Source organism: Eretmochelys imbricata, chromosome 6, assembly GCF_965152235.1.
Source record: "Eretmochelys imbricata isolate rEreImb1 chromosome 6, rEreImb1.hap1, whole genome shotgun sequence".
Lineage (NCBI taxonomy): Eukaryota > Metazoa > Chordata > Testudines > Cheloniidae > Eretmochelys > Eretmochelys imbricata.
Window position 1 is genome coordinate 115767288 of NC_135577.1, and position 9594 is coordinate 115776881.

Below are 9594 nucleotides of genomic sequence, written 5' to 3' on the forward strand. Positions count from 1 at the left end.
TGATCTGCAATGGATGTGTCATGGGTTCTTTCCTGCTGGAAGCCAGAAGGGACACAAGTAGTGGTGGCTGTGCTGGAGGAAAAGAGTCTTGGATGGGTGGGGCATGTAGAGATGCTTCTGAGGAGTTCAAAGACAGCAAGCTTCAGGAAACGTCAGTACCCCAGCTTCAGGAAAGAAAGGAGCTGGCTATGAAGGAGTCAGAGAGACAGGAAATCAAAGAGAGGAGGCCTGGCAGTTCATAACCACTAGTAGCAATCAATCACATTGGCATTCCTCACAGCTGGAGACAGATGAGGATAGGCAGGCTGTGACCGACCACCAGATAGATAGACGTTTTCAGTCTATACCAGATAGGCACCTAGAGGCATTTGAAAATCCCAGTAGGTGCCTATTTGCATCTTTGAGCACCTAAATACCTTTAAAAATCTGGCCCTACATTTTTAGAGCTGGCTTCAGTCCAGCTACTCCTTGCACCTCAGTAGTTAGGACAGCTTGGAGGGGTCTGTACTTTTCAGGGCACCCTTCATACCATTAGGAGGGCAGCTCAGGCCAGGAGTTGATGCAGGTATGGCACAGCTGCCCCACTTCCAGCTCTGAACCCAGCTATGGGATGTGGGGAAGCTTATCCCTTTAAGAAGATCCCCTCTACTACACTGTCTGGCAGCAGAAACCTAAACAGCAAATATTTGTTGTGCTGGTCCTGATTAAAGTAAGACCACATTTACAATGAAACATTGACAGCTACGTTTGTTTACTAACGCGTGTTGCGTTAAAGAGCCATCTTTTGCCTTGAATTAGTGTTGGGAACTGATACATCGTATGAGTGATAAGGACTCAGAGAAGCAGATTCAGATCTTAGTAAAACTAGTGAAAAAATTAGTAACTCAGCTGAAATCTGGAGCTACTCCTGTTTTGTCTGAGTGTAAGTGAGCTCTGGATCTGGCCCAAAGAATCATAGAATCATAGAAGATTAGGGTTGGAAGAGACCTCAGGAGGTCATCTAGTCCAATCCCCTGCTCAAAGCAGGACCAATACCAACTAAATCATCCCAGCCAAGGCTTTGTCAAGCTTTGTAAAAACCTCTAAGGATGGAGAGTCCACCACCTCCCTAGGTAACCCATTCCAGTGCTTCACCACCCTCCTGGTGAAATAGTGTTTCCTAATATCCAACCTAGACCTCCCCCACTGCAACTTGAGACCATTACTCCTCGTTCTGTCATCTACCACCACTGAGAACAGCTGAGCTCCATCCTCTTTGGAACCCCCCTTCAGGTAGCTGAAGGCAGCTATCAAATCCCCCCTCACTCTTCTCTTCTGCAGACTAAATAAGCCCAGTTCCCTCAGCCTCTCCTTGTAAATCATGTGCCCCAGCCCCCTAATCATTTTTGTTGCCCTCCGCTAGACTCTCTCCAAAGAACCTATTTCAGGGCCTAATCCTGCAGGGTTCTGGGTACTCTCAGTTCCCACTGATGTCAAGAGGTGGGAATCAACAGGGATTGTGGGTGCCCTGCACCTTCTAGTCTGAAGCCTTGAAAAGGAATATCAATTCACCGTTTGTTTGAATCACAACTGTTCACACACACAACACAATCAAGGAGCATATCAGTAACTTTCTGACAAGCAAAATATTTCCAGTTATGGGGTGTAAAGTCTCAAGACTGCCATTAGACAGTTGTATAAAAATCAGCTGCCCGGTGGTTCCTTTGATAGAAAAGAGTGTTAAACCTGGGGAGGATGCTTTTGTTTGTTTAAAGTCTGGTCGTTTGAAAACTTAATCATTAGCTGGAATTTAATAACTGGATTATTAATAATTTGGTTGGCAGATTCTCACTCAGCCATGCAGTAGCGTGGCCAAGTGTCACCCTAACATGTGCTTGCCTGCATCCAAGCTACCATCTGCCAGACGAATTGTAGGGAGGCAACTGCACTTGCTCCCTCAGGACACTGAGGGGTGCAGCGATGCCCGGCTCACTCGGAAGCTAGGCCAGAGGCCAGCCAGTGGAGGGGTTGGTGGATGGGAGGTGAGGGGAGAAATGGGGGGACTGGAGGGGACAGGGCAGAGGAGGACACAAGGGGGCAGGTGCTAGGGTGGAGCACAGTAGGGGTAGAGCTGGGGAGGTTAATGAGGTGTGGGGCAGAGTGAGGAAGCCTGCCCCAAATCACTCCCCAGGCTCCTGGCTCCTACTGCCCCACAACAGCCCCCTCCCCAGGCTGTATTCCCCCTCTGCCCACCAAGCCCTCGCCACACCACCAGTCCCTCCACCAGGCTCCTTCCCACACCAGCCACCACTGCTGTCGGCCCCTGACTCCCTCCACTGCCCAGCTCTCTCATGGCTTCCGATTCCCCTGAGTTCCCCAGCGCCCCTTGTGCTCCAGGCTCCTCCAAGCCCTCCTTGCATCTGGGGCATTCAGGGACAGTAGATACTGGGTTAACAATGGTGCCAGTGGTGCCATGGGGCCGGGTCCATGCTCAAAAGGGGGCCCGGCCCACTCCACTTGCGCTGTGCCCCGAGCCTCTGGCTCCTCTCCGCTTCCTGGCCCATCTCCCACCCACTGCTCGCTCCTCTCGACTGGTGGCCTGGCCAGATGGGGGTGGAGAAGAGCCCTCAGCCGCTGCTGCTCCAAGCCAATGACCGTACACTTCAGGCACCCCGGGCGCGGGGCCCGCCTGTCCCTGCCGCTTTGCAGAAGCAGGGGGCTGGGGAAGTCGGTGCGCTGCCCCCACAGCCCTTGCAAGGAAACGGCTCCTCCGCCCTGGGCACCACCAGCACCAGGCAGGCAGAGCTGGCTGGGAGACGAGGCCACTCTCTGCTCCCAAGCTTCAGCTGTCCTGCCCCCTAGCACTGTGCTGGGTCCTTGCTCTGCACTGGCTCAGCAGGGCTGGTGAGTGCAGCGGGGTGGAGGTGGGGACAGGGCATGGGGGAGCGGGTGTCTGGGGCTTCTGGGTGTATGTATGTGTGCTGGGCAGTGAGGGACGTTTTTGTGTTTTGGGGTGCTAGGCAGTGTGGGGTCTGGTGGGGAGGAGCTGGCCGATGGGGGAGGTCTGTGTGAGTTGGGGTGCTGGGCAGTGGGGGGTCTGGGTGGGGTGATGGGCACTTGTGGTGGGGCTGTGGCTCCAGGGCCACTGGGCAGGGATGGTGGTGTGCAGGGCGCTGTGCATTTGTGGTGGGGGGGCTGTCACGGGAGTGCTGGGCATAGTGGGTCCGGGGTGGCACTGGTATAGGGAGTCAGGGGGTGTTGGGCATGGGGGCTGTGTGGCGCGGCATGGGCCCACCCCCAAGGGGAAGGAGCATGCTGGCAACACAGGGCCGGGCAGGCCAGTGTGCGTCTGGCGACTGCCAGTTTGTAAACAGCGCCATGCCCATGAATATGTTTGGAGCTGGGCCCAGAAAAGGTTAATCCGGCCCTGTTCAGGGAATAGGACCCTGCCTTCTCACTCCGACTGACACCTTTCAGGGGACCCTGAAGGGGTCCCCAGTGGCTTTTCCCTACTGTTTGGTAATGCCACACGTGGAACAGCACAAAACTTGGCAGCTCTGTGATTGGACCATCCCACGTCACATGAATAATGGTTCCTTTAGGGCCAGACTGATGTCATCCCAGAACATCTTGTTTAAGCTTGGTTTTAAATGACGTGAATGATATGGCATAAATTCTCTGAAGTGTCTTATATATAGGTAAGGTAGGTGATTTCAGAGACAAGGGACAAGAGACAAGGGAATTAACTCCAGCTGAGGTTCTATTTTTGCAGTGGAATCTATGGGCTGAGTTCTACCCTTCATTACGTATCATGGGCATTGCACAGGTGAAAGCGACTGCAGAATTTTGCCCTGTATGGCTGGTCATAGATCCCAAAGCTAATTCCGCCACTGTACTAAAGGATTATGTTGTAGCTCCAACGTACCACAAGGTGACAGTGTTTGAGAATAATAATTCTGCCCTCAGAAGGCTACATGTTTATGGTTATGCCGTCAGAGCTTTGTTCGTAAGGGATTTATGGTGAGGTTAATGGTGATACAACACAGAGAGTGAAGATGTGATGAAAGGTTAGTTGTTCAAATAAGTGTGGGTTGAATCAAGAATTTAACTTGTCTATAGCTTTTGGGATCCACCTGTCAGAAACTGAGAAGGCTCCAATTTAATTTAGCTTCCCCTCCCAACATGAAAGCTCCTTGAACTCGGCAAAATTCCAGCACTGTCTGTTGTCACACACACTATACAGCAGCTTCATATAAGCCTATAGGTAATGGTGCTGAGTCCATAAAAGTTCACTTTCCTTGCCAAACGGCAGTCAAACTTTTCAAATTGTGAAATGAGGGAAACTGGTCTGCTAGATGACACTGCTGTCAGTGTCACACGTGAGTCCAGCTTTCAGCAAGGCTGAAAGGGCACCAGTGGAAAATGCTCAAGTCCTTTAAAACAGCATTTTAGCCCTGGTCTACACTAGGAGTTTAGGTCGAATTTAGCAGCGTTAAATCGATGTAAACCTGCACCCGTCCACACGATAAAGCCCTTTATTTCGACTTAAAGGGCTCTTAAAATCGATTTCCTTACTCCACCCCTGACAAGTGGATTAGCGCTTAAATCGGCCTTGCCGGGTCGAATTTGGGGTACTGTGGACACAATTCGACGGTATTGGCCTCCGGGAGCTATCCCAGAGTGCTCCATTGTGACTGCTCTGGACAGCACTCTCAACTCAGATGCACTGGCCAGGTAGACAGGAAAAGAACCGCGAACTTTTGAATCTCATTTCCTGTTTGGCCAGCGTGGCAAGCTGCAGGTGACTATGCAGAGCTCATCAGCAGAGGTGATCATGATGGAGTCCCAGAATCGCAAAAGAGCTCCAGCATGGACCAAACGGGAGGTACGGGATCTGATCGCTGTTTGGGGAGAGGATTCCGTGCTATCAGAACTCCGTTCCAGTTTTTGAAATGCCAAAGCCTTTGTCAAAATCTCCCAGGGCATGAAGGACAGAGGCCATAATGGGGATCCGAAGCAGTGCCGCGTGAAACTTAAGGAGCTGAGGCAAGCCTACCAGAAAACCAGAGAGGTGAACGGCCGCTCCGGGTCAGAGCCCCAAACATGCCGCTTCTATGATGAGCTGCATGCCATTTTAGGGGGTTCAGCCACCACTACCCCAGCCGTGTTATTTGACTCCTTCAATGGAGATGGAGGCAACACGGAAGCAGGTTTTGGGGACGAAGAAGATGATGATGATGATGAGGTTGTAGATAGCTCACAGCAAACAAGCGGAGAAACCGGTTTTCCCGACAGCCAGGAACTGTTTCTCACCTTGGACCTGGAGCCAGTACTCTCTAAACCCACCCAAGGCTGCTTCCTGGACCCGGCAGGCGGAGAAGGGACCTCCGGTGAGTGTACCTTTTAAAATACTATACATGGTTTAAAAGCAAGCATGTGAAAGGATTACTTTCCCCTGGCATTCGCGGCTCTCCTGGATGTACTCCCAAAGCCTTTGCAAAAGGTTTCTGGGGAGGGCAGCCTTATTGCGTCCTTCATGGTAGGACACTTTACCACTCCAGGCCAGTAACACGTACTCGGGAACCGTTGTACAACAAAGCATTGCAGTGTATGTTTGCTGGCGTTCAAACAACATCCGTTCTTTATCTCTCTGTGTTATCCTCAAGAGAGTGAGATATAATTCATGGTCACCTGGTTGACATAGAGTGCTTTTCTTCAGGGGACACTCAGAGGAGCCCATTCCTGCTGGGCTGTTTGCCTGTGGCTAAACAGAAATGTTCCCCGCTGTTAGCCACGGGGAGGGGAAGGTTGAGGGGGTAGCCACGCGGTGGGGGGAGGCAAAATGTGACCTTGTAACGAAAGCACATGTGCTATGTATGTAATGTTAACAGCAAGGTTTACCCTGAAAGAGTGTAGCCACTGTTTTATAAAATGTGTCTTTTTAAATACCGCTGTCCCTTTTTTTTTCTCCACCAGCTGCATGTGTTTCAATGATCACAGGATCTTCTCCTTCCCAGAGGCTAGTGAAGATTAGAAAGAAAAAAAAACGCACTCGTGATGAAATGTTCTCCGAGCTCATGCTGTCCTCCCACACTGACAGAGCACAGACGAATGCGTGGAGGCAAATAATGTCAGAGTGCAGGAAAGCACAAAATGACCGGAAGGAGAGGTGGCGGGCTGAAGAGAGTAAGTGGTGGGCTGAAGACAGGGCTGAAGCTCAAATTTGGCGGCAGCGTGATGAGAGGAGGCAGGATTCAATGCTGAGGCTGCTGGAGGACCAAACCAGTATGCTCCAGTGTATGGTTGAGCTGCAGCAAAGGCAGCTGGAGCACAGACTGCCACTACAGCCCCTGTGTAACCAACCGCCCTCCTTCCCAAGTTCCATAGCCTCCACACCCAGACGCCCAAGAACACAGTGTGGGGGCCTCCGGCCAACCAGCCACTCCGCCACAGAGGATTGCCCAAAAAAAAGAAGGCTGGCATTCAATAAATTTTAAAGTTGTAAACTTTTAAAGTGCTGTGTGGCATTTTCCTTCCCTCCTCCACCACCCCTCCTGGGCTACCTTGGTAGTCATCCCCCTATTTGTGTGATGAATGAATAAAGAATGCATGAATGTGAAGCAGCAATGACTTTATTGCCTCTGCAAGCGGTGATCGAAGGGAGGAGGGGAGGATGGTTAGCTTACAGGGAAGTAGAGTGAACCAAGGGGCGGGGGGTTTCATCAAGGAGTAACAAACAGAACTTTCACACCGTAGCCTGGCCAGTCATGAAACTGGTTTTCAAAGCTTCTCTGATGCGTACTGCGCCCTCCTGTGCTCTTCTAACTGCCCTGGTGTCTGGCTGCGCGTAACCAGCAGCCAGGCGATTTGCCTGAACCTCCCACCCTGCCATAAACGTCTCCCCCTTACTCTCACAGATATTGTGGAGCACACAGCAAGCAGTAATAACAGTGGGAATATTGGTTTCGCTGAGGTATAAGTGAGTCAGTAAACTGCGCCAGTGCGCCTTTAAACGTCCAAATGCACATTCTACCACCATTCTGCACTTGCTCAGCCTGTAGCTGAACAGCTCCTGACTACTGTCCAGGCTGCCTGTGTACGGCTTCATGAGCCATGGCATTAAGGTGTAGGCTGGGTCCCCAAGGATACATATAGGCAATTCAACATCCCCAACAGTTATTTTCTGGTCTGGGAATAAAGTCCCTTCCTGCAGCTTTTGAAACAGACCAGAGTTCCTGAAGGTGCGAGCGTCATGTACCTTTCCCGGCATCCCACGTTGATGTTGGTGAAACGTCCCTTGTGATCCACCAGTGCTTGCAGCACTATTGAAAAGTACCCCTTGCGGTTTATGTACTCGCCGGCTTGGTGCTCCGGTGCCAAGATAGGGATATGGGTTCCGTCTATGGCCCCACCACAGTTAGGGAATCCCATTGCAGCAAAGCCATCCACTATGACCTGCACATTTCCCAGGGTCACTACCCTTGATATCAGCAGATCTTTGATTGCGTGGGCTACTTGCATCACAGCAGCCCCAACAGTAGATTTGCCCACTCCAAATTGATTCCCAACTGACCGGTAGCTGTCTGGCGTTGCAAGCTTCCACAGGGCTATCGCCACTCGCTTCTCAACTGTGAGGGCTGCTCTCATCTTGGTATTCATGCGCTTCAGGGCAGGGGAAAGCAAGTCACAAAGTTCCATTAAAGTGCCCTTATGCATGCGAAAGTTTCGCAGCCACTGGGAATCGTCCCAGACCTGCAACACTATGCGGTCCCACCAGTCTGTGCTTGTTTCCCGAGCCCAGAATCGGCATTCCACAGCATGAACCTGCCCCATTAGCACCATGATGCATGCATTGGCAGGGCCCATGCTTTCAGAGAAATCTGTGTCCATGTCCTGATCACTCACATGACCGCGCTGACGTCACCTCCTCGCCCGGTATCGCTTTGCCAGGTTCTGGTGCTGCATATACTGCTGGATAATGCGTGTGGTGTTGAATGTGCTCCTAATTGCCAAAGTGAGCTGAGCGTCCTCCATGCTTGCCTTGGTATGGCGTCCACACAGAAAAAAGGCGCGGAACGATTGTCTGCCGTTGCTCTGACGGAGGGAGGGGCGACTGACGACATGGCTTACAGGGTTGGCTTCAGGGAGCTAAAATCAACAAAGCGGGTGGCTTTACATCAAGGAGTATTTCAGGCAGGACTTCACGGAGGGTTCCAATAAGAAATGGTGCACATAAGTTGTTGTTCTTATTGGAACAAGGAGGTTAGCTTGGCCTCTGATTGATAAAATGGCTAGATTTACCTTGCTGCACCTTCTCTGTGAGTGACTACAGTGTGACCTAGAGGAATGAGTCCTTTAGACAGGGGAGGGGGGGAAGCAAATGAGTACAAAACAAATCTGGTCTATTTCTTGTTTTGATCCACTCCATCTATCTTTTACATTTTTGGCTGGCAGCAGACGGTGCAGAAGGACTGCATGCCGTCCACATCTCATAGCTGCTCGGCAGAAGATGGTACAATACGACTGCTAGCCATCCTCATCTCTTGCCTGCCCTGCAGAAGATGGTACAGTACGACTGCTAGCAATCCGTATCACCTGCCTGCTCACCATAAGACGGTTCAATAGGACTGACTGCAGGACTAAAGAGAATGACCTGGTCAAGTCACTCCAAATTTAGTCCCTGCGCCCATGTCTGCCCAGGCCCTCCCAGCCGACGTGGCCAGGAGCATCTCGGACACGACGATGACGGCTACCAGTCGTATTGCACCGTCTGCTGCCAGAAGGCAATGGGTTGCTGCTACTGTGTAGCAATGCTGTACCGCGTCTGCCAGCACCCAGGAGACATATGGTGACGGTTACCTGAGCGGGCTCCATGCTTGCCGTGGTATGGTGTCTGCACAGGTAACTCAGGAAAAAGGCGCGAAACGATTGTCTGCCCTTGCTTTCACGGAGGGAGGGAGGGAACGGGGGCCTGATGATATGTACCCAGAACTACCTGCGACAATGTTTTAGCCCCATCAGGCATTGGGATCTCAACCCAGAATTCCAATGGGCAGCGGAGACTGCGGGAACTGTGGGATAGCTACCCACAGTGCAACGCTCCGGAAATCGACTCTAGCCTCGGTACTGTGGAAGCACTCCGCCGAGTTAATGCACTTAATGCACTTAGAGCATTTTCTGTGGGGACACACACACTCGAATATATAAAACCGATTTCTAAAAAAACGACTTCTATAAATTCGACCTTATTCCGTAGTGTAGACATACCCTTAGTGTTTGTGCTGATTGAGAGCCCAGGAAACTGAAGTCCTCTAACCACAGACAAGGCACTGCCTGGACAGAGACAATGAGAGGCTTCCCCAAAAAGCCCTGGAGAGTTCGCAAGGTAGTTCATTTTCCATTGCTATTCAGGCCTTGGCCTCCGCTGATAATGCCAACAAAGGGACCAGTTATGATGGTGGTTTTTGTGTAAACGCTCTTCCACTTGCACAAGAATGAGACCCCTAACTCATTTCAGATAAGCTACCAAACAGCATTGCATGGTACATTTTCCAGTCACTTTCAATCAGATGCTTGAAGGTGAAGCGCTCCATAACTCATTACCCAACCCTCTGG